Source organism: Hemiscyllium ocellatum, chromosome 9 (assembly GCF_020745735.1).
Source record: "Hemiscyllium ocellatum isolate sHemOce1 chromosome 9, sHemOce1.pat.X.cur, whole genome shotgun sequence".
NCBI classification, from domain to species: domain Eukaryota; kingdom Metazoa; phylum Chordata; class Chondrichthyes; order Orectolobiformes; family Hemiscylliidae; genus Hemiscyllium; species Hemiscyllium ocellatum.
Window position 1 is genome coordinate 22,949,440 of NC_083409.1, and position 24,578 is coordinate 22,974,017.

Here is a 24,578-nt window from a genome sequence, read left to right on the forward strand (position 1 = left end):
CCAGATACATTAATCAATGTTTCCTTCCTTGCGAGAGAAGAAGCCGCACGCACAAAGCAGTAATCTCCTGATTCAGGCAAGAGTCTAGCGCATCCATTGTGTTAAAGAAATAGATCCTGCCGGTGCCACAGTTGTATCACTGCTGCTCTCTCCTCCTCCCACAGCAGCTGCACCTGAGCCCCTCGCCTTTGCTCCATCGCAGCTGATGCGGAAGAATTCCAGCCACCTTTGCTTCCCTGCTCCCGAACGAGCAGCTACAGCACCAATGGCCATCGGAGCTGGGTTTTTTTTTTGTCGCTTGGTAACAGTTGCCAGGCACATGTCGGCTCACAGCCACTCACACTCTCACTGCCCTAGACTGTGACAAATGAAGATAACGTGACGGGACCCACCGGTTTTACAGCCAGACTGCCCCTTAAGGCTGGTTCCTAAATCAGGTACAGACAGACCACAGCAAACAGTACCAGGAGGACAGAGTTGAAGAGTTGGTCTCCGCACAAAGGGAAGATGAACACAAAGGCACACTTTCACTACACTAACCCTAATGTCAGCTGTAATACAATCAGCACAGGAAAACTCCATTCATTATTCATCACACGAAAAGGAATCTAAAAAAAAACGCTCATTATAAATTTAGCTTGCAAACTGTTTAATGACATTTGCATTTCTAATGAGCCGTGTGGTCTACATGCAAGTAGTATCCGACAGACTGACTGCCCACCAATTGCACTTTGTTTATCCTGACCTATGGAGTGTATACTGAGGTCATAGATAGCCATCCCACAGTATTATGAAAGGAGATTGTGTTCAGGGGAGAAGAGTGGTGTATCCTGCATCAATTACACGCCATATGATAAGTGGATGCAGGCCTGCACACCTTCCCAGTGTGAGGTTCCAGTGAGGGATCAGTTACAGCGTTACCTCACAGCTGCGAGAGCGATGAGGAACAGTGAGTGGTCAAGTGGAGGGTGAACAAGTGAAGGAGCAGAAATGAGGGAGTGGAGGAAGTGGCCCAAGAAGGGGAAAGCAAAAGTGACAGGGCTAGGGAAGGGAGTTGAGGGGGTAAGTGATGGAGGAGGAAGAGCGCAGACTCAGTGCTGCAAACAGGAATATTTTCTGAAGTGGTAGCCCTATTCCTGACTTAAGAAACTGCCTGCGAATACACTCCAGGTCCACCCTTGGATCAGGGGTCAAGCTGGGTCTGAGACTTGCATCTGGGCTCGTCCTGGCAACAGTAAGATTTAATATTTTGAAAATAAATATTATAGTTAAGTAATTTTAGACAGGGCTATAATTTCCTTCCATAATGAGTGAGTACTTTCTGCCATACACTTGCCATACTTTTTAATCACTAATCTTTAAACTGCATGATCTTCCTAATGAGTGACAAATCAGTGGGAAGCACCCTCAAAAAGCAGCTGGTAATAAAGTGCAAATGATCACAGCAGAAACCCTGAAAGAGATTTGTTTTGTAGCCAGTAAGAATACCACAGAATTCTTTTCCACTCAATCTTTAAGATTAGATTAGATTCCCTACAGTGTGGAAACAGACTCTTCGGCCCAACCAGTCCACACCGACCCTCCGAAGAGTAACCCACCCAGACCCATTTCCCTCTGACTGATGCATCTAACACTATGGGCAATTTAGCATGGCCAAAATCTTCCTCAATGTTTCTTCATATACTTTATACATCCACTGAGCATTATAAACCATGCCTCAGAACTGTCAAGTCCCAGTTATTTGGAGTGAGAGTCACTCACTTGATTAAAAGACAGTTTAATACACAATAAAACAGTCAAAAAACAAACAAACTTAGCTCCATATAGTCAATGGATTTTAAATCAGGTTCATTCTTAGAAGTGACATCCATGCTTTTTTTTAGACAATTCACAACAGCTCTCGATATTTCAGAGAGGATGGAGAGACTTCACCCTGAATAAGTGAAGAGGGGGATGAACTGTGAATCAACTGTTCAGGGGTGGAGGAGCAGGAGGTTATAACATACAACCAGGTGAATCAGGAGGTGAGTGTCGATTGAGGCTGCTCTCCCATTCAATAAGATCATGGCTGATTTGATTACCCCACATTCCTGGATAACCTTTCAGCCTCTTGCTCATTAAGAATCTACCGCTGCTGTAAAAACATTCAAAAACTCTGCTTCCGCAATCTTTTCAGGGAGAGAGTCCCAAGGACTCGCAACCCTCAAATAATAAAATTCTTTTCAGCTCTGTCTGAAATTGGTGATATGTTCTTTTTACACTGTGACCTCTAGGTTCTTGAATCTCCCATAAGAGTCACAGAGATGTGCTGCACAGAAACAAGCTCTTCGGTCCAACCCGTCCATGACGACCAGATACCCCAACCCAATCTAGTCCCACCTGCCAGCACCCGGCCCATATCCCTCCAAACCCTTCCTATTCATATATCCATCCAGATGCCTTTTAAATGTTGCAATTGTACCAGCCTCCACCACTTCCTCTGGCAACTCATTCCATACATATACCACCCTGTGTGTGAAAAAGTTGCCCCTTAAATCTCTTTTATATCTTTCCCCTCTCACCCTAAACCTATGCGCTCTAGTTCTGGACTCCCAACCCCAGCGAAAATGCTTTGTCTATTTACCCTATGATTTTATAAACCTCTATAAAGTCACCCCTCAACCTCCGCACTCCAGGGAAAACAGCCCCAATCCAGTCAACCTCTCCCTATAGCTCAAATCTTCCAACCCTGGCAACATCCTTCTAAATTTCTTCTGAACCCTTTCACGTTTCACAACATCCTTCTAATAGAATTGCATGCAGTATTCAAAAAATGGAAATACCTTCTCCACATCTACTCTGCCAAGACCCCTCAGGGCTTTGTATACTTCCATCAGGTATTTTAATTCACTGAGTGTCAGGAATAAGGGTGATGAACTTAGAGCATGCATCAGCATTTGGAGCTACAATGTTGTGGCCATTACACAGACTTGGTATCACAGGGGCAGGAATAGTTGTTGGATGTCTCAAAAGGAATAGGGCGAGTGGTAAAAGAGGTAGGGGAGAGGCATTGCTAATCAGGGATAGTATCACAGCTGTAGAAAGGGAGGTTGTCGAGGAGGGTTCATCTACTGAGTCAGTCTGGGTGGAAGTCAGGCTACCCAGTAGCAACAGAAACACAGAGGAGCAGATTCGGAGGCAGATTTTGGAAAGATGCAGAAGTAACAGGAGCAATATTCACCTCCCTCCAATCCTCCGATACGACTCCTGTGGAGAGTGAGGAAGTAAAGATCTTGACCAGCAGCTTTGCAATTTCTTTTTTCACTTCCCAGAGCAACCTAGGATAAATCTGATCTACCCCTCGGGACTTATCAATCTTAATGTTTGTCAAAATTTCCAGCACAATTTACCTCAATCTTGATCTATTCAAGCCTGTTTCCCCACTCCCCAAAGTTCTCATTCACAACAAGGTCCCTTTCCTTAGTGAAAACCAAAGCAAAAAACTCATTTAGGGCTTGCCCTATCTGTTCAAACTCCATGCACAAGTTCCCTATGCTATCCCTGACTGGCCCTACCTTCTCCCTGATCATTCTCTTATTCCTCACATTTGAGTAAAATGCCTTTGGATTCTCCCTAATCCTTCCTGCCAAGCCTTTTACGTGTCCTCTCCTGGCTCTCCTCAGTCCATTTCTGAACTTCTTTCTCGCAAGCCTGTAATCCTTTAAAGCTGTGCTAGATCCTTGCTTCCTCCACCTTACATAAGCTGCCTTCTTCCTTTTGACGGGAAGCTCATCATCGAAGGTTCCTTAAATCTTACCCCTTCTTACCTGTCTCAGAGGAACAAATTTATACATCACTCTCGCAACAACTACTCCTTAAACAGTCTCCACATGTCTGTTGTGCCTTTTCTGTGGAACAATTGCTCACAATCTGTACTTCCCAACTCCTGTCTGATAGTATCACAATTTCCTTTTCCCCAGTCAAATTTTTTTCCATGGTAACTGCTCCTTTCCCTCTCCGTGGCTATGGTAAATGTGAGACAATTGTGGTCACTGTCACCAAAGTGTCCTCCCACGGTGAGATCTGACACCTGTCCTGGCTCATTGCCAAGCACCAAATTCAAAATGGCCTCTCCCCTCATTGGACTGTATACATACTGAGTAAGGAAAGCCTCGTGAACACACCTGACAAAAACGGCTCCATCCAAACCTTGCACAAGTTTTTCGATGTCCCTACTGCTATTAGGGGGTCTGTAAAAAAACCCCAATGAGGTGACTGCTCCCTCGCTATTCCTAACTTCCACCCATACTGATTCAGTGGACAATCCTTCCTCAACAACTTTCATTTCTGTATCTGTGATGCACTCTCTGATTAGCAATGCCACAACCCCTCCTCTTCCTCCCCCTCCTTGTTCCTTTTAAATGTTCTAAACCCTGGAATATCTAGCAACCACTCCTGACCCTGTGAAACCCACGTCTCCGTTATGGCCACAACATCATAGTCCCAAGTACTGATCCATGCTCTAAGTTCATCACTCTAAATTCTGACACTCCTTGCATTACAGCAGACACACATTAATCAATCCCTTTGTTCCATCATGTGAAAAACCTTCCTGAAAGATTCACTACATCCTGTCACTGCCTCACCTACAACTACCCCCGCCCTCAGATGTGCAGCTCTGGTTTCCATCCCTTGCCAAACTAGTTTAGACCCTTCCAAACCACTCGAACAAATCTCCCACCCAGGACATTTGTGCCCCTCCAGTTCAGATGCAACCTTCCTTCATGTACAGGTCCCACCTTCCCCAGAAGGCATCCCAATGGTCTAAGTATCTGAAACCCTCCCTCCTGCACCAGCCGCGCAGCCACTTGTTAAATTGCACTCGCTGACTGTTCCTCACCTCACTAGGGCAGCATGGTGGCTCAGCTGTTAGCACTGCTGCCTCACAGCACCAGGGTCCCAGGTTCGATTCCAGCCTCGGACGAGTTTGCATATTCTCCCCGTGTCTGCGTGGATTTCTACGGCTGCTCCGGTTTCCTCCCACAGTCCAAGATTGTGCAGGTCAGGTGAATCAGCCATGCTAAATCGTCCATAGTGTGAGGTGCATTAGTCAGAGAAGAATAGGTCTGGGTGGGTTGCTGTTCGGAGGGTCGGTGTGGACTGGTTGGGCCGAAGGGCCTGTTTCCACACTGTAGGCAATTTAATCTAAAAATCTAATCTCGTGGCACTGGTAGCAAACCTGAGAACACTAGTCTACTTGTCCTGCTCTTCAGTTTCCATCCTAGCTCTCTGTAGTCACTTTTCAGATCCTCAATCCCTTTCCTGGCTATGATGCTGGCAAACATGAGGAAACCTTCAAATAAAATTAAGAGGAGCAAGCTGTGCATTTGTGACAGGGATAAAAAAGATTAATCATTTTGCGGAACTTTACAATGTCAATCAATTATTTTAACAAAACTACACTATTACAACCAACACCAAGCTTTTGATCAGGGAATTTATATAAACTTGTTTGTAATTCTCTCTTAGTTTCCAAATCTTTCAGTTTTAAAAGAAACCAATAGCTTGACTTCAAATCAGGCAAAAAGTTAGTTTATTACATACCTATTGCCGGAGGTTATTCATGTAAGAAGTGACAAAGCTATTAGCTAAAATAAGGATACAAAGACTGAAAGTAAGAGCATTGTATGTCATGGATCAGGATGAAAATGAGATTAGTCTCTACAATTGTTGCAAATCGTTACTTTGGCTTGTTTGAAGTTTTTTTTCTGAAGTGCAATGATGACTATTCTATCAATATCAAATTGCCAGTCAAGATCATCATAACGCAAAAAGGCAGCAGAACCGCCACGTTCTCAATTATGGACGGGCAGTAAATGCTGGTCGCGAGTTTTGAGAAGATTTGTAGCTCAGGTTGAGGGTCTGGCTGTAGGTTTGCTCACTGAGCTGGAAGGTTGATTTCCAGACGTTTTGTCACCATATTAGGTAACATCTTCAGTGAGCCCTTGGACAAAGGCTTCGTCCAGAGGCTCACTGAAGATGTTACCTAGTATGGTGACAAAACGGCTGAAAATTAACCTTCTAGCTCAGTGAGCAAACCTACATCCAAAATAAATGCTGACTTGCCAGCGATACCCACGTCCCACAAGAGAATTGAAAAGAGGGTGGTGGTAGATGGAAAGTGTTCAGTCTGGTGACTAGTGGTGTTCCGCAGGGATCTGTTCTGGGATCTCTGCTCTTTTTATAAGTGACTTGGATGAGGAAGTGGAAGGGTGAGTTAGTAAGTTTGCTGATTACACCAAGGTTGGATGAGTGGTGGATAGTTTGGAATACTGTGTTCAGTTCTGGTCACCTCATTATAGGAAGGATGTGGAAGCTTCAGAGAGGAGTTACTAGATGCTGCCTGTCTAGGAGGGTGTCTTTTGAAGAAAGGTTGAGAGAGCTAGGGCTTTTCTCATTGGAGTGAAGAAGGATGACAGGTGACTTGATAGAGGTGTACAAGATGTTGAGAGACATAGATAGGGTGGATTGTCAGAGACTTTTTCCCAAGGCGGAAATGGCTTATCACAAGGGGCCATAATTCAAAGTGATTGGAGGAAGGTTTAGGGGAGATGTCTGAGGTAGGTTCTAAACAGAGAGTGGTGGATGCATGGAATCCTCTGCCAGAAGTGGTGGTAGAGTCAGATACATTAGGGACATTTAAGCGACTCTTGGATAAGACACATGGATGATAGCAAAATGTAGGGTATGTAGGTTAGTTTGATTTAAAAGTAGGATAAAATGTTGGTACAACATCGAGTGCTGAAGGGCCTGTATTGTGCTGTGCAGTACTGTGCTATGTTCTATGAAGGAGTTGAAAAGTTGAAGTCACCTTCAGCAGCTACAATGGCTTCTGTAGTCAAATAGAGAATGATCCCACAGCAGAATGAGTGGAACACGTCCTTGGAAAAGTGAAGGCTTCTTTGTTTCACATTTACATCACAGTAAGTTTAATCTCTCAGTGGGCTGGTTTAGTACAGTAGTCCTGAATACCCTCCCTCCTGGCTCCCTGTTGAGAAGCAGTAACTACTTCAAGTTGTCTGCCTCATGGTCTATGGATAAAATGGTCACTCACTGTTGAATCATGCCTCTATATTAGATTTGGGTGAGCATGGGTGTAGGTCCAATCCACTGTTTTTTAGTCAAGGTAATTTGCTTCTTAACTACCTCAGCCATTAGTTTGAATAACCATGACTCTCTAAGGATTTGATTGAGTATGAAGTGTTTTTCACACCTTGAGGAAAAACAATGTCAAGGTGTATGTGTTTATCCTTGGGAATGCTTACTGGATTTCAAAAGTTTTCTTCTGGATTTAAGTGTAATCTAGTCCCCATGCCAGCTGAATCCGCATGGGTCTGACATCTGGGAGCCATCTTGCAAGGCTCCTTGTGTCCTCTGACTTTTCCTTATCAAATAAAAAACTAAACATTTTGTGGCAACATTGTGCTCAAAGTAAGTCTGTCTGAGTGGTGTAGTTACATCATGGTAATAGATAATGCTTTTGATTCAAGGATAGGTTTCACAATTGCAACCAATATTGTTTTTAATGTACTTAAGACGATAATTTATTCTGAAAATGCTCCTGAGACTGCGAAAGTCATCATTCGTCAAAGAACAAGATGGCAAGTGCAGAAAAGTTGCAGCCAGCTGACATCACCTGCCCTGTCTGTGCACTGATGACAGCCATGCTCTTGAGCACTTTGATGTCTGAACACGGAATGGATTTGTGTGGGTGAGAGAAATAGACAGTGAGGTGGAGCAGGCAGTGAATGGAAGAAAGAACATGCAACAAGGGGAGAAGGGGATGAGGTAGATAGGAGATAATGGGGAGAAGTAATGATAGGCACTGAAGCAACCTCGCCCCAGTCCATGGCCTCCCGGCTCTGGAAAGGGGTCGTCCCAGGTGGCTTGTATACTCTACCAGTGGCACTTAGCAATTTGTCAATTTTAGAAAGGCTCAATTCTCATTTGTAACTTGCAAAGTTTTCATTTCAGGTTTTTAAGGCAAAAAAAATGGTGTTGACCCTGCACTAACATCAGGTCTAGGTTTGCACCTCCTACGTACCTTCCCTTAATCTGTTGACAGTGTAATTTGTTCTGCTACACCAATTGCTACATCACATCACTGTGCACATATGTTAGTGAATCAGGGAGTCATGGGTTTAAAATCTCACATTGGTTGACTTTCCTTGCTCTGAGAATTGGCGCTTTTCACAAGGTAGTGTCGCTACAGATGAGGCTTTAAACCAGGCCCAATCTGTCCTCTCAGGTGAGTGCAAATGATCTGAGAGCACTAGTCAAAGAAGAGCAGCAGAGGTCTCCTGGTGCTTTGGATATTATTATACATCTATCCCTTGGATTATCTGATCATCAACATGTTGAGTGATTTTCTAGGTACAAATTAGTAATTACACCACACACAAAACAACTATTTTGTTATCCTGCCATCATTGTATAAATGCAAGTCATTCTTTCTTTTCTTTAAGCTGTGCTTACCTGCTTGACAGCATAGTGGCTCAGTGGTTAGCACTGCTGCCTCACAGCAATAGGGACCCAAGGTTCAATTCCAGCCTCAGGCATTGTCTATGTGGATTTTACACCTTCTCCCTGTGTCTCCGTGGGTTCCCTCTGGGTGCTCCAATTTCCTTCCACAACCCAAAGATGTGCAGGTTAGGAGGATTGGCCATGCTAAATTGCCCGTACTATCTAGGGATTGAGCTAGGTGGCTTAGCCATGGGAAATGTAGAGTTACAGGGATGTATGTGGGATGCTTTTCAGAATGTTGGTGTGGACTTGATGAGCTAAATGGCCTGCTTCCACAATGTAGGGATTCTATGATTTGTGCATCTATGACTGAGTACAGTCAGGCCATAGGTCTCACAAACTTACGAGTTGATCCTCTTCTGTTCATTTGCTCATTTGGTAGAGTGTAAAAACATCTTGTTGTTTTGTTGATTGTTTCTTCACAAGGTCTGGAAGTTACCTGACAATTCCAACACAGGTCAAGTGGGAAGAAAGATGGGGGTGGGTCAGGAAGCGAAGTCAGAGTGAAATGACTGATTTTTCTTTTTCACCAGTTTTTAAAACACCTGGACTCAGATTATGAGCAAATTTCACAATTAACAAACAACCATTTACTATTATATAGTACTTTGAACATGGTGAAAATACTCTATGGCCCTTCACATTGGGTGTTATCAAAATTGGACACAACACTGCACGATGAGATACCTGGACTGGTTTAGATTAGATTAGACTTACAGAGTGGAAACAGGCCCTTCGGCCCAACAAGTCCACACCGACCCGCCGAAGCGCAACCCACCCATACCCCTACATTTACCCCTTACCTAACACTACGGGCAATTTAGCATGGCCAATTCACCTGACACGCACATCTTTGGACTGTGGGAGGAAACCGGAGCACCCGGAGGAAACCCACGCAGACACGGGGAGAACGTGCAAACTCCACACAGTCAGTCGCCTGAGTCGGGAATTGAACCCGGGTCTACAGGCGCTGTGAGGCAGCAGTGCTAACCACTGTGCCACCGTGCCGCCCTCAACATTCTGAGCAAGGTTCTCAAAACCTTGGTCAGAAGTGGAGTGTGAGAAGCATTTCAAAGAGGGAGAAAAGTATAGACAGGCAGAGAGGGTTAAAAAGGGAACTTGAGAGCACGGGACCTGGGTAATCTACTGACAAAGTGGAGCAACAAAAACTGAGATGATCTCATTAATTAAAGAACTGTTTCTGCATCACAAACCGTTTGATCTCAACATATGGTAAAATAATGCAGGCAATTACCTTTCAAAGAAAAGACAGACACTAAGTCATGTACTGTGAGCAAGATGCAAACATCGAGCTCTGGAGGTAATCATTACATGGTTTCCTCCAAACACCTGCTACATTACAGGTGACTCTTCTCTCTGCATCCAGGGCACTGCTTAAAACTGCAGGTCTTGCAAGATATCAAGCTAGGATTGGTTCTCAGACTTCTCTCAAAAACAACCATCAACAGAGTGACTGGTAAAAGCAACATAAAGTTACTGACTTCACTGACACTTTGCTTCATGCTTTCATTCATGTCTGCAGACTTTATTTTTGAAAACTAGTTTATAACACAGAATAAAAACTTGATCATTTACATCTCCATTGATTCTTTTAAAGTGCCTGCTTTGACTTGTCTTGTCTCAGGATTTCTCCTCTTTGAGCTGGTTCTTTTGAGCTATATCCTCCCCATAGTTTACATTGCTCTTTAATCTCAAGTTCCTATTATCAGAGCTAACTAATCGTGATTTAATTCTTTGTACTTATCTCTGTCTTCTCTGACTGCCCATTTCATGCTGGATGGAGTCACACTGGCACACAGAATGATGGTTGTGGTTGTTCGAGGTCAGTCCTCTCAGCTCCAGGACATCTCTGCAGCAGTTCCTCAGGGTAGTGTCCTAGGTCCAACCATCTTCAGCTGCTTCATCAACGACCTTCCTTCCATCATAAGGCCGCAAGCAGGGACATTTGCCGATGATTGCACAATGTTCAGCACTGTTCACGACTCCTCAGATACTGAAGCAGTCCATGACGAAATGTGCCAAGATCTGGACAATATGCAGGTGTGGGCTGAAGTGGCAAGTAACATCCATACCACACAAATGCCAGCCATGACCATCTCCAATAAGAGACAATCTAACAAGAGGTCAAACGCTAGGAATACTGGAGTGAGTAACTCACCTCCAGACTGCCCAGAGCCTGTCCACCATCTACAAGGCTCAAGTCAGAAGTGCAATAGAATTTTCTTTACTTGCCTGGATGGATGCAGCTCCAACAACATTCCAGAAGCTTGACAGCACCCTGGACAAAGCAGCCCGCTTGATTGGCACCACATTTATAAACATCCACTCTCTCCACCACAAATGCCCAGTAACAGCAGTAGGTACTATCTACAAGATGCACTGCAGAAATTCACTAAAGATCCTTGGACAGCACCTTCCAAACCCACGACTACTTCCATTTAGAAGGACAAGGGCAGCAGAAACATGGGAACACATCCAAGTTCCTCTCCAAGCCGCTCAGTATCCTGAATTGGAAATATATCTCTGTTCCAGTATCCTGGAACTCACTCCTAAAGGACATTGTGAATCAACCTGCACACATAGACTGCAGCACTTCAAGAATGCAGCTCACCACAATCTTCTCAAGGGCAGCAAGGGGCAGTCAATCAATGCTGGCCAGCCAGTAATGCCCATGGCCTATGAGTGAATTTTAAAAAGTGCCCTGAGTAGGGTGACAACCAGACATGCTGATCTTGGTATCCCACACTTGGCTGAGCTGCTGCTCCCTGCTTTAGCTCTCACCTTTACAGTCAGTCATGGTTGGCTGCATCAACAATATGCTTCCATTACTCCATTATTTCACACAGTTTAATATGTTTGATTAATACAAAATAAACATGGAAGAAGCAGCTCATTCACCTAGCAAGATTTATTAACTTTTATTCATTCATGGATGTGAATGCGCCACAATTTATTGTCCACCCCTAATTGCCATGGAGAAGGCAGCGATGACCTATATTCTTGAACCGGTGTAGTCCATTTGAAGCAGACACCCACAATACCATGAGGGAGGGAGTACCAGATTTTTACCCAGCGACACTGAAGGAACAATAATATGTTTCCAAGTCAGGATGGTGAGTAGTTTGGAGGGGATCTTGCAGGGGGTGGAGTTCCAATAGATCTACTGTCCTTGTCTGCTTAGATGAAAGTGGGCATGCGATTAGAAGGTGCTGTCTCAGGAACCTTGATAATTTCTGCAATGCATCCCGTAGATAGTACACACTGTTGCTGCTGATTGTTGTTGGTGGAAGGAGTGGATGCTTGTGAATGGGGTGCCAATCAAGTAGCTGCTTTGTCTTGGTTGGTGTCAAGCTTCTTAAGTGTTGTTGGAGCTGCATCCATCCAGGCAATGACAGCATCGTGTTCATAGCACTAGGCGAGGGAGATCCATTCCTTGTGGAAAATGCAACATTTGTCCCTCACTAATCACATTGTCCTACTCATGTAATTTAACTGAAGTAATAAGCTTGTTTTAACTAACTTACATTACACTGGAATATCATCTCTCAAACACCTTCCCTTCATATTGTCAACTCAAACTGTAGGATGATCTGTGCACAATGCAGCTTGGTCACAGCTTCCTCACATATAAAATCAACTGTTTTGACAACTGTGATTGAACATTCTGTCCTTATTGACTTACTACCTCTGCAAACCGAAGCTCATCAAAGCTCTGCAAGGTTTGACAGATTTTTTAAAAACGCTGAATATCCAGTGAAGGAACTATACCGGGGGCTGTTAACAGCTTGTGCAAAAGATTGACAAAAATCAATTTGGGGACGTCTGGATTATAATGCACATTCAAATTGCGGGGATTGTGCTGAGATGTGCACATGGATAGGCGATAGCCTGCTGTTCCTTTCTGAGAGAGAGGGACCTTGTTAGATCAGGTGGCTGATCCATTAAAACAAATTCCTTGGGAAAGTCATCGTGTCATAGAGATGTACAGCATGGAAGTGGAGCCTTTGGTCTAACTCACCCATGCCGACCAGATGTATTAACCTGATGTAGACTCATCTGCCAGCACTTGGCCCATATCCCTACTAAATCCTTCCTATTCATATACCCATGTGGATGCCTGTGTAATGTTGTAATTGTCAATTCCTTCAGCTGTGTGGAAGAAATGGGACATGCCATAGGGTGACACAACTTCTTCAGCTCTTTTCACCACAAATTCAGGGGTATGCAGGTAAATCTATACAAAAGCCATATTTCTGCTGGACAATGCTTCTCAAAGAAGTACTTCTGAAAGCATTCTTTGAGGCTGTAGATGTAGAGGAGAAATTGGAAAGTTCTTTTTAAGAACATGCCCATCGACTAAATGATGCTTCCAGGGTGTAGCATTTCGCAGAGAAATCCTTTTTGCTAAAAATAGATTGTGCTGAAGTAAAATCCTGCAGCATTTTAATGGTATCATTACTAAAGATTTCAGGATAATGTTGATGGTCTCTTCTGGTGTGGTATTGCAGATTTTGAGAAAGGTGGGGGAATGTAAAATTGAAAACATGCTTACGGAGCTTGTAAATTTGTGGTTGAGATATTAAAAACTTCAATTGTGGAATAACTTTAAATTGCCAATCCTCATCTCTCATCCTTTGGTGACCCAAAGAACATGAGAACAGTTAATCTTCTTGAAGAACATGCAAATACAGCTGATTTCAACATCCTGTCTACACAAATGCATAGCTCAGGTCTTGGAAACCAAAGTTTTAGGCAAAACATATATACTTATGCACAAGTAATGTTTTTGAGGAGTTGAAATCCATGCAACCCCTCTGGGGCAGCCAATAAGAAGATTCTCTTTCTGGTTGCTGACCGTGGTCCTGAATATTGCAAGGAGCAATAGTCCCAGTGTCAAAAACAGAGGTTGCTGGAAAAGCTCAGCAGGTCTGGCAGTATCTGCGAAGAGAAATCAGAGTTAATGGTTCTGGTCCGGTGGCCCTTCCTCAGAAAAATTAACACTGATTTCTCTTCACAGGCACTGCCAGACCTGCAGAGCTCTTCCAGCAACTTCTGTTTTTGTTCCTGATTTACAGCATCCACAGTTCTTTTGGTTTTTAACAGTCCCAGGGAATCTATTTCTGACAGTTTAAATGTGAAAAGAGCAATTGGGAAAAAAAACTTAATAGGACATTCCCATCAACTATGTTCCCAAAACTGGCATAAAGTAAATAAAAAATTAAGGACTCTTAGGCCAGGTCAGGGGTTGGCCTGTACATGAAAGTTTGGATCAGTGTGGTGCTGGAAAAGCACAGCAGGTCAGGCAGCGTCCGAGGAGCAGGAAAATTGACGTTTCAGGCAAAAGCCCGTCCTCAGGAATAGGCTTCCTGCCTCTATGCCTGATGAAGAGCTTTTGCCTGAAACATCGGTTTTCCTGCTCCCCAGATGTTGCCTAACCTGCTGTGCTTTTCCAGCACCACTCTGATCTAAACTCTGGTTTCCAGCATCTGCAGTCCTCACTTTTGCATTATACATGAAAGTGACAATTATTCAAGTTTATATAGTGTTTCTTCCAGGTGAAAATGGGAAGTGCTATTCTTTAGAAAGCTAAGAAAATAAAATAACCTATTAAAAGTAATTTGGCTGTTGAATCACTGGATCTTGCAGGAGGAGCAGATGTGGGATTCTATTTATTATTTCAAATGAGATTTTGTAGATGGGCATACTGAAGATTGGATATTCATTGAATGCTGATAATCATTCTTGGAATATATATATATTCCGTGGAAAAGTAAGTGAGAAAAAAACACTGATTGATCTTATTGGTTTGAGACAAATATGGGATAATAAGAAAACCTATAAAATTAAATATATGAAAGCAAGCCATCAACTATCTAATTATTTTACTCTTTATGTCATTGGATGAACACCGTTCCAATAACATCCAAGAAGCTCAGCATCATCCAGGATAAAGCAGCTCACTTGGTTAGCATCACATGCACATTATATGCCATGCACCACCTACAAGATATTCTGCCGAAACTTAGCAAGGCTCTTTCAACAATACCTTCTAAGCCCTCGAACTTTACCCCTTACAAAGTCAGCAGATACATGGGAAAACCACCTCCTGCAAGTTCCCCTCCAAACCTCTCACCATCCTGCTTTGGAAATATATCATTCTTTCACTATTGCTGGATCAAAATCTGAAACACCTTTCCTTACAGCACTGCAGGCATCTGTTCAAGACGCCTCACCAACAACATCTCCATGGCAGTTAGGATGGACAATAAATGCTGGACCACCTCATGACACCTGTATCCCGTGAATGAATTTAAAAAGCTGCCTTAAGGAGGTATATTTCATGCTTTGTTAAGAATATGGAGTTTTTTGATTTAATGCATTTTGCGATTTTGGTTGTGCATATTAACTCACATTTTGCTTCGAAGGAGAAGAGAATCTGCTAATTTTGTGTTAATTGAGCATTACATGATGCAGGTACTAGGTACTAACTAGATATTAATGACAGTCCCTGTAAGTAGACACTGTGATTGCTGGGTTAGGAGGTGTCTGTTCATAATGTAAATAAATGAAGCAACATGTAAAAACTGAGTTAGAAGGCAGTAGCGGAAAATATCCTGCAAGATACTCAGATGCGAGTGATAGGGAAGATCGGATTCAACCGGGATGCATTCGATGGTAGAATTTCCCTGCTTCGGTTATTCATACAGTAGAGTGAGATGGGGAGAAATCCTAACCGAGCAAGAATCAACATGCTCAAATAAAGGAGAGTGGCTTGACACAACAGCAAGTCCTGGCAAAGCTATTGGAATACAAGATAAACTGTTGGAAAGTAGTTTGCTGTTTCACCTCTAAGATGCATTAACTAATGAAAAAAGAGCTGCTGTCCCAGAGAGAATCCATCACCAGAGCTTTTACTCTCAATCAGCAACACCAGTCTTTCATTTCACAATCTAATAATGCTAACATCAACAAGTTACCCGCGGAGAGTCAACCTCACTTGCTGCACGACCCTTTGATGGAAACCAATTACTGCTTCCCGACTCCACCTGCTCCTGCTGACAGGATTTACAGTCAGCTGGAACTTGGCCATTCAGTCCCTACCCTTCAGTGTTTTATTTTTGTGCAATGAGGACTGTATTGGAAGAGCTTAGCTGTGCAAAACGTAACACAGCAAGTGTGTTGTCAACTGCAGTCAGCTCCATACAATGCAACAGTTCAAACCCAATGCAAGCAATTCACTGCACTGCCTCAAAGTAGACACAATGTGATCGGAGAATATTTCTTTCTATGGTTACTTAGATATATAAACAACTTTCTTTCATATCATGCCTTTACAAATCTAACGTACGTGCCACTGTGATTCATGTGTGCTAAACATAATACTGTAGTTCCTGAAGAAGGGCTCATGCCCGAAACGTCGACTCTCCTGCTCCTTGGATGCTGCCTGACCTGCTGCGCTTTTCCAGCAACACATTTTCAGCCATAATACTGTAGTTGCCATAGAAGGAAAGCAGCAATCTTTTTTTATACAAGTTCACACTGAAGTGGTTAAATAAATTCCTTCCTTTTGGGTCTGTTGATCAAGATCTAGGAGAAATCCTCTTCTTTGAACACTTCGACATGACCTTTCTTAAGACTGGTGCCTTAGAGATTATAGGTTCAGTTTTCAGAGAAGAGTTCTGAAGATAGAGATATTTAGAACAGAAGAGAATCCCTACAGTGTGGAACCAGACCTATCATCCCAACAAGTCCACACCAACCCTCTGAAGAGTAATCCACCCAGACCCATTCCCCTACCCTACTACCCTAACTAATTCCCTCCGTGACACCCTTATCAGGTCCATGCCCCCCACCGACACACCTTCCCCAATATAGAAGAGAATCCGTACAGTGTGGAAACAGGCCTTTCAGCCCAACAACTCATCCCTTGTTCCGCCGAGGAACCCTCCAACCACAACGGATGAATAGAGATTTCTCCAGCTTCCTCATTTCCCCTTCCCCCACCTTCTCTCAGTCCCAACCCTCAGACTCAGCACCGCCTTCTTGACCAATCATCTTCTTCCAACCTCTCCGCCCCCCCCCCACCCCCTCTCCGGCCTATCACCCTCACCTTAACCTCCTTCCACCTATCGCATTCCCAACACTCCTCCCCCAAGTCCCTCCTCCCTACCATTTATCTGAGCCTGCTTGGCACACCCTCCTCATTCCTGAAGAAGGGCTCATGCCCGAAACGTCGATTCTCCTGCTCCTTGGATGCTGCCTGACTTGCTGCGCTTTTCCAGCAACACATTTTTCAGCTTTGATCCCCAGCATCTGCAGTCCTCACTTTCTCCCACCACAGGAATTGCAAAACTTGCGCCCACACTTCCCCCCTCACCTCCGTCCAAGGCCCAAAGGAGCCTTCCACATCCATCAGAGCTCTACCTGCACTTCCACACGTCATTTATTGTGTCCGTTGCTCCCGATGCAGTCTCCTCTACATTGGGGATACAGGACGCCTACTTGCAGAGCACCTGAGAGAACATCTCCTGACACCCCATGGCTGAACACTTCAACTCCCTTTCCCACTCTGCCAAGGACATGCAGGTCCTGGGCCTCCTCCATTGCCAAACCCTAACCACCCGATGCCTGGAGGAAGAACGCCTCATCTTCTGCCTTGGGACCTCCAACCCCAGGGCATCAATGTGGATTTCACAAGTTTCCTCATTTCCCCTCCCCCCACCTTATCCCAGTTTCAACCTTCCAACTCAGCACTGCCCTCATGACCTGTCCTACCCGTTGATCTTCCTTCCCACCTATCCGCTCCACCCTCCTCTCTGACCTATAACCATTACCCCTACCTCCATCCGCCTATCCCACTCTCAGCTACCTTCCCCAAGCCCTACCCCCCAACCCTCCTATTTATGCCTCAACCCCTTGGCTCACAGCCTCTTTCCTGAAGGGCTTATGCCTGAAACATCGATTTTCCTGCTCCTCGGATGCTGTCTGACCTGCTGTGCTTTACAGCACCACACTCTCAACTCTAGTCTCCAGCATCTGCAGTCCTCACTTTCACCCTGACTAATGCACCAAATCTACACCCTGAGCAATTTAACATGACTAATTCACTATGGGCAATTTAACATAACTAATTCACCTAAACTGCATATCGTTGGACAGTGGAAGGGAACCAGAGCACCCGGAGGAAACCCACGCAGACACGGAGAGCATGTGCATTCTCCACATAGACAGTTGCCCAAGGTTGGGATCGAACCCAGGTCCCCGGCGCTGTGAGACAGCAGTGCTAACCACTGAGCCACCTAACAAATCCACACTGACCCTCCAAAGAGTAAACCACCCATGCCTCTATCCTATTACTTTATATTTAGCCTTGACTAATGCACCTAAACTGCACATCTCTGAACTGTGGGAGGAAACCGGAGCAGTCGGAGGAAACCCATGCAGACTCAGGGAGAATATGCAAACTCCACATAGACAGTCGCCCAAGGCTGGAATTGAACCCAGGTCCCTGGCGCTGTAAGGCAGCAGTGTCAGCCACCGCGCCACCTTATATTTATGTAGTGTTTTACATGGGCTCAAGAAGCTACAAAGCACTTTAGAAGCAACTAAGAATTTTTTTTTGAAGTATAGCCCCTCTTCTAATGTTGGAAAATACAGCAGCTGATTTGCACACGGTAAGTTCTAACAAACAAAAATGAGGCTGAATTTTGTAATGTAGATTCAAGAAAAGATTGGTTGGAACATTGGAAAACCTCCTTTGGGCTTTTTCAGAAGAGTGCTACAGCACTTTATGTATTCATCTACAGGGCCCTAAGATCATCCAACCCACTGGGGTTGTCAGCCAATACCATACACTCATACATCTGGCGTGAGGCACAAGCACCTGACGCTCTGACTAGGAGAATAAGAAATAGCCTTTTGACTGTTGTTTGCACATCATCATAATTAAATAATTGCACATAATTATAATTAATTAACTGTACGTGATAAGAAAACATCAAGATTCACCAGGGCAAATGGACTGAAGCAACAGCTAACCTTGAGTGTAAAGAAGTCAGACGCTCCAGTTCTTTCCCTTTACTCACAACAGGAGGAATTGTTGCTGTGTGGCCTGAAAGATTGAGCAAACCAATCAGCTGCACTGGGTGGTCCCTGCTCCGTTTATCTTTCCATTAATTAAAAAAAAGGAGGGTTTATAGGATTGTCATAATGGGGGATTTTAATTTTCCTAACATAGACTGGGACTGCCAGTGTGTTAAATGCTTAGATGGGGTGGAATTTGTGAAGTATGTTCAGGAAACTTTCCTCAACCAGTGTATTGAGGATAAGGGCAAAACTTGACCTACTCTTGGGAAATAGGGCAGGTCAGGTGACTGAGGTGACGGGGTGGGGGGGGGGGGGGGAAGCACTTTGGGTCCAGTAGCCATAGTTCTATTAATTTTAAAATAGTTATGGAGAGGGACAAAACTGGTCCACAGGTTCAAGTTCTAAATTGGGGCAAGGCGAACTTTGATGCAATTACACAGGACCTTGCAGGGGTTGATTGGAGTAGTTTGAAGACAAAGCAATCCCCAGCAAGTGGGAGCTAGAGTTCAAGGTCTACATGCTCCTGTGAGGGTGAAGGGCAAGGTTAGCAGGAATAGGGAACCCTGATTAACAAGAGATAACCAGAAAAGAGGAGGTATGGCTCAGGCACAGGCAGCTAGGATCTAGGGAATCCCCGGAAGTATATAGGGGACAGAGGAGTTTACTGAGGGAGGAAATCAGGAGGGTGAAAAGAGGGCACAACATAGCCTTGGCTGAAAATATTGTTATGAATCCAAAGAGGTTCTTTAAGTATATTAAAGGGAAAAGAACAACTCGAGAGACACTGAGATGCTTCAAGGACCAAAGTGGACACAGAAGTGTGGAACCGCAGGAAATGGGCGAGATCCTCAATAAATATTTCTCCTGTGTGTTTACCATGGAGCAAAACATGAAGACTTGGGAACTTGGGAAAATTAGCAGTGATGTCTTGGAGATAGTCTATATCACAGTAGAGGTGGTATTGGATATATCAGAATGTATGAAGGTGGATAAATCTCCTGGTCCAAGAAAACTGTTAGAGGCTACAGAAGAAAATATGGGGACCCTGGTTGATATTTTTGCATCATTGTTAGCCACAGGTGAGGTCCCGGAAGACTGGAGGGTAGCGAATGTTATGCCAATATTCAAGAAGGCCTGCAAAGAAAAATCTGGGAACTATAGACCAGCCAGCTTAACATTTGTGGTAGGTATGTTACTTGAGAAGATTCTGAGGGATTAGATCTACATGCATTTGGAAAGACAGGGTTTGATTAGGAATAGTCAGCATGGCTTTGTGAGTAAGAGATCATGCCTCACAAATTTGTTAGAATTCTTTGATAAAGTGACCCAGAAGGTTGACAAGGGAAGGGCGGTAGATGTAGTCTATATGGATTTCACTAAGGTCTTTGATAAGGTTCCACATGGTAGGCTGCTCTGGAAGGTTAGATTGCATGGAATCCAGGGCAAGCAGGCAAATTGAATACGCAACTGGCCTGATAGTAGGAAGCAGGAGGGTAATAGTGGAAGGATGCTTGTTGGACTGGAGGCCTGTGAGTAGTGGTATACATCATGGGTCAGTGCTGGGCCCATTACTATTTGTTATCTATATCAATGATTTGGATGAGTATGTACAAGGCATGATTAAGAAGTTTGCAGATGACACTAAAATAGGCAGCATTGTGAACAGTGAGGAAGGTTATCAGAAATTGAAGCAGGGTCTTGATCAGCTGGGGAAGGGGGCCGAGAAATGGCAAACGGAGTTTAATACAGATAAGTGTGAGGTCTTGCATTTCAAAATGTCAAATTGAATTAGGAGTTTCATGGTGAATGGTAACACCTTAAGGAGTGTAGTGGAACAAAAGGACCTTTAAGTTCAGGTGCATGATTCTCTGAATGTGGAGTCACAGGTAGACAGGGCAGTGAAGGAGGCTTTTGGCACACAGGCCTTCATTAGTCAGGGCACTGAGTACAGAAGTTGGGAAATTATGTTGCAGTTGTACGGGAAGGTGGTGAGGCTGCAGTTGGAGTATTGTGTTCAGTCAAGATCAGTGTGGTGCTGGAAAAGCATAGCAGGTCAGGGAGCATCCAAGGAGCAGGAAAATCAATGTTTTGGGCAAAAGCCCTTAATCAGGAATCATCAGGTATTGTGTTCAGTGTTGCTCCCCTTGTTATAGGAAGGATGATATTAAAGTAGAAAGGGTGGAGAAGAAATTTGCAAGCATGTTGCCAGGACTCAACGGTCTGAATTTACGGGGAGCTGTTGGACAAGCTTGGAGTTTTTTCTTTAAAGCATAGGAGACTGAGGAGCATCATGCAGAAGTGTAAAAAATCATGACAGGCATGGATAAAATGAATCCACTCATTCTATTTCCCAGGGTTAGGGAATTGAGGACTAAAGGGCATCAGTTTAAGGTAAAAGGGAAAAGAATAAAAGGAATCTGAGGGGCAATTTTCTTTCCATAGAAGGTAGTACACATATGGAATGAGCTGCCAGTGGAAGTGTTTGTGACGGGTATATTAACAACATTTAAAAAACATTTGGACAAATACATAAAAACAAGAAAGGTTTTGAATCAAATGGACCAAGTGCAGGGAAATGGATGGACATTTTGGTCAGCATGGACCAGTTTGGGCCAAAGGGCTTGTCTCCATGCTGTAGGACTCTATGACTCTAACGTGTAGCACTGTTGTTGCATAGATTTAGAAGGCTTTGCTGTATGGTGCATACAGCAAATCATGAAGTCCATGCTGTTGAAACATCTGATTTTTAAAACATTTTATATGGAGGGGCATATACAAAAATGGTTTTGATTATTAATGTTATTCCTTATCACACTCGATGTGAGATGGCTATTGCATACAGCTTTAATCAAACCGGACAGAAAATTTTCATCCAGTCTTCCCTCACTTATTGAGAGGCTAAAGGCATAAGTCATGCAAAGAGCATCCAGATTCAAATCCAGTTAATCTGAAGGTTGCTGATCTCAAGTGGAACAAAAACTGGGATACTACAGCTCGCTTCAAAATTCCTTGGGGCAGATATGATGCCTTCATGTTCAAATAGTCCCCAGTAGTCACAACCTCTGTCTCATGCATGACGATGATGAGACTCAGCTGACCAACTTTGGTACTACATCCCAGCAAGATTCGTCCGAGGAAAAACTGACAAAATAAAATCATTATTGGGTATTTCCATTTCAGTAGTTGGAGAATGAGACAGAGCAGGACAAGTTTGGGCCAAAGGGCCTATCTCTGTACTATAGGGCTCTATGACTCTAACTCGCAGCACTGCTGTTGCACAGATTTAGAGGGCTTTGCAGAGCACATTTTATCCTTTGTGCCTGTGTCAGTTCTTTCAACAGCTATCCTGATCTGTCCAAATGTCCGTTCTTTTTCCATAGTCCTGCAAATTTCTCCTCTTTGATTACTTATCCCATTTCCTTTTGAACGTTATGTCAAATTGGCTTCTCTTGCTCTTGACACAGTTCATTCCAGGTCACAACAACCCACTGCATGACACATATTCCCTCTGGCTCTTTAGCCAGTTACAGTAAATTTGTCTCCTCGGGTTAGCTTTTAATTCATACTTCAAAAGTAATGGGGGGACAGCATGGTGGCTCTGTGGTTAGCACTGCTGACTCAGAGTGCCAGGGGATCCAGGTTCAATTCCAGCTTTGGGTGATTGTATGGATTTGCATGTTCTCCTCGTGTCTGCATGGGTTTCCTCCTTTCTCATGCAGCCTAAAGATGTGCAGGTAAATTTGAATGGCCATGCTAAATTGCCCATAGTGTTCAAGGTTGTGCAATTTAGCTGCATGAACCCTGGTAAATGCAGATTATGTGGATATTGTAGGGGCTCTGAATGGGGATGCTCTTCAGAGGTTCAGTGTAGACTCGAAGGGCTGAATGGACTCTTTCTACACTGTAGGGATTCTATGATTCAATCTTAACAGTTTCATTCATAGTTTCCTCCCATCTGTACTAACTTATGCTATGCTTGGCTCCTCAGGCACCACGAAATGGGTGAAAAAAGTTTTTTCCAATTTAAAGTAACTAAAGGGCCACAGCACACAGGACAAAAAGCTATGGTAGTATCTGTATTTTGTAGACGCTGATCCAGTAGGAATGCTTCTGAAGCACTCCAAGCTACTACCAAAACGTCACATAGCTGAACATCATATGGACAAGCCAGTGTTGGACTGGGGTGGACAAAGTTAAAAACGAGGGATGTACAGCATAGAAACAGACCCTTCAGTCCAACTCATCCATGCCAATCAGATATCCTAAATTAATCTAGTTCCATTTGCCAGTACTTGGGCCATATCCCTCTAAACCCTTCCTATTTATATACCCACCCAGATGCCTTTTAAATGTTGTAATTATACCAGCCTCTACCACATCCTCTGGGAGCTCATTCCATACATGCACTACCATCTGCATGAAAAGGTTGTCCATTAGGTCCTTTTTAAATCTTTCCCCTCTAACCTTAAACCTATGCCCTCTAGTTCTGGATTCCCTCTCTCCAGGAAAAAGATCTTGTCTATTTACCCTATTCATGATTGGGTTGGCATATCTGGTCGGCGTGGATGCGTTGGACCGAAAGGTCTGGTTCCATGCTGTACATCTCTGTGACTCTATGTTCCTCATGATTTTATAAACCTCTACAAAGTCACCCCACAGCCTCCGAAACTCCAGGGATAACAGCCCCAGCCTATTAACTTCTCAGAGTTCAAACTGTCCAACCCTGGCAACATCCTCATAAATCTTTTCTGAACCCATTTAGTTGTCAGGAGTTTGCTGCGTTTGCTTATATTAAGACTTGTATGACTAACCCTATTCAGAGGCAACTTACATGACAATTTAGAATTTATAGTGTATGGAACAAACTACCTGCAAGAAGGCTATATCGGCCAATTGATTTACCAGAGTTATTGCTTGTTTGGGTATTTCAATGAACTTGTTACTCGAGTAATTGTGTTTTGACAGACTGGCTTGTTGTTTTGAGCTACTGTTCTACTCTGCTGCAGAGTCGAGTCATACTTTACATTGAATGGTAGACTGCTTGATAAAATTGGCCCCCTGTTATTTAGTCTGCAACACAGATTTCACAGCAAACACACTCGAGCTCTCCAGGAACTCCGTGCCTCCTCCTGCCTGCCACTAATATGAAACCGGGCAATTGTCAACCCTCAGCTAATTTATAGAGGAATTGCAACTCAGAGATAATCAAAGATCAAATCCATCATTGTGGCCACGACTGACAGACACAAAATCATTTGGGGCAACGCAGCAAAACTTGAGCTCACCTGGAAGGTTGGAGCAAGAATATTCTGACTATCAGTAAATTTTACACCCATTTATTTGCCACTCAAATACTTCAGTATCATAAAAGTACAATATAACAGTGAATCATTCATATTTAGCCTATTATTGGGGAGGCAGGCACTCCAATTATTTTCATTTAGGCTATAAGTTCCAAATTGTGATGTAAATTGCCTCTGAAGGGGGTTAGGAATACAGGCCTTGATCTAAGTGCACAACACTTACATCTAAGGCATGCTAACATCAGACATGGTCACCAAAAGTGAGTATTCACATCACTCTAATGTAGAGTGCATAACAGATGATATGGTCAATATCCTGACATTTGTGTGGGTTTGCAGTGTGTAAATTGACTGGTGTTTTCCTACAGTGGTTAGACTTCAAATGTGTAGCACTGTAGGCAAGCCAGAGCTGGTGAAAGGCACAATATCATGCATGGTTCCTTTTACTTATACAACAGTGTATGCATCACACACTTTCAGCATCATTGTATTTTAGTGTAAATGTAAAAAAGGTATTTTAAAGAGAGCAGTAACGAAACTTCAACAATGAGGAAAAAAAAAATCAATCTTTGTTGCAAGTGGTGTAACTCTGGATATCTTGACCAC

At 43.7% G+C, this 24,578-nt stretch overlaps 1 protein-coding gene across 2 annotated transcripts in view; it reads right to left on the bottom strand.

Moving 5' to 3' along the window:
* The window catches only part of rabgap1l (RAB GTPase activating protein 1-like), a 489,306-nt gene that overhangs the window by 200,790 nt on the left and 263,938 nt on the right, over positions 1–24,578 (bottom strand). The gene's annotated exons all lie outside the window — the stretch shown is intronic.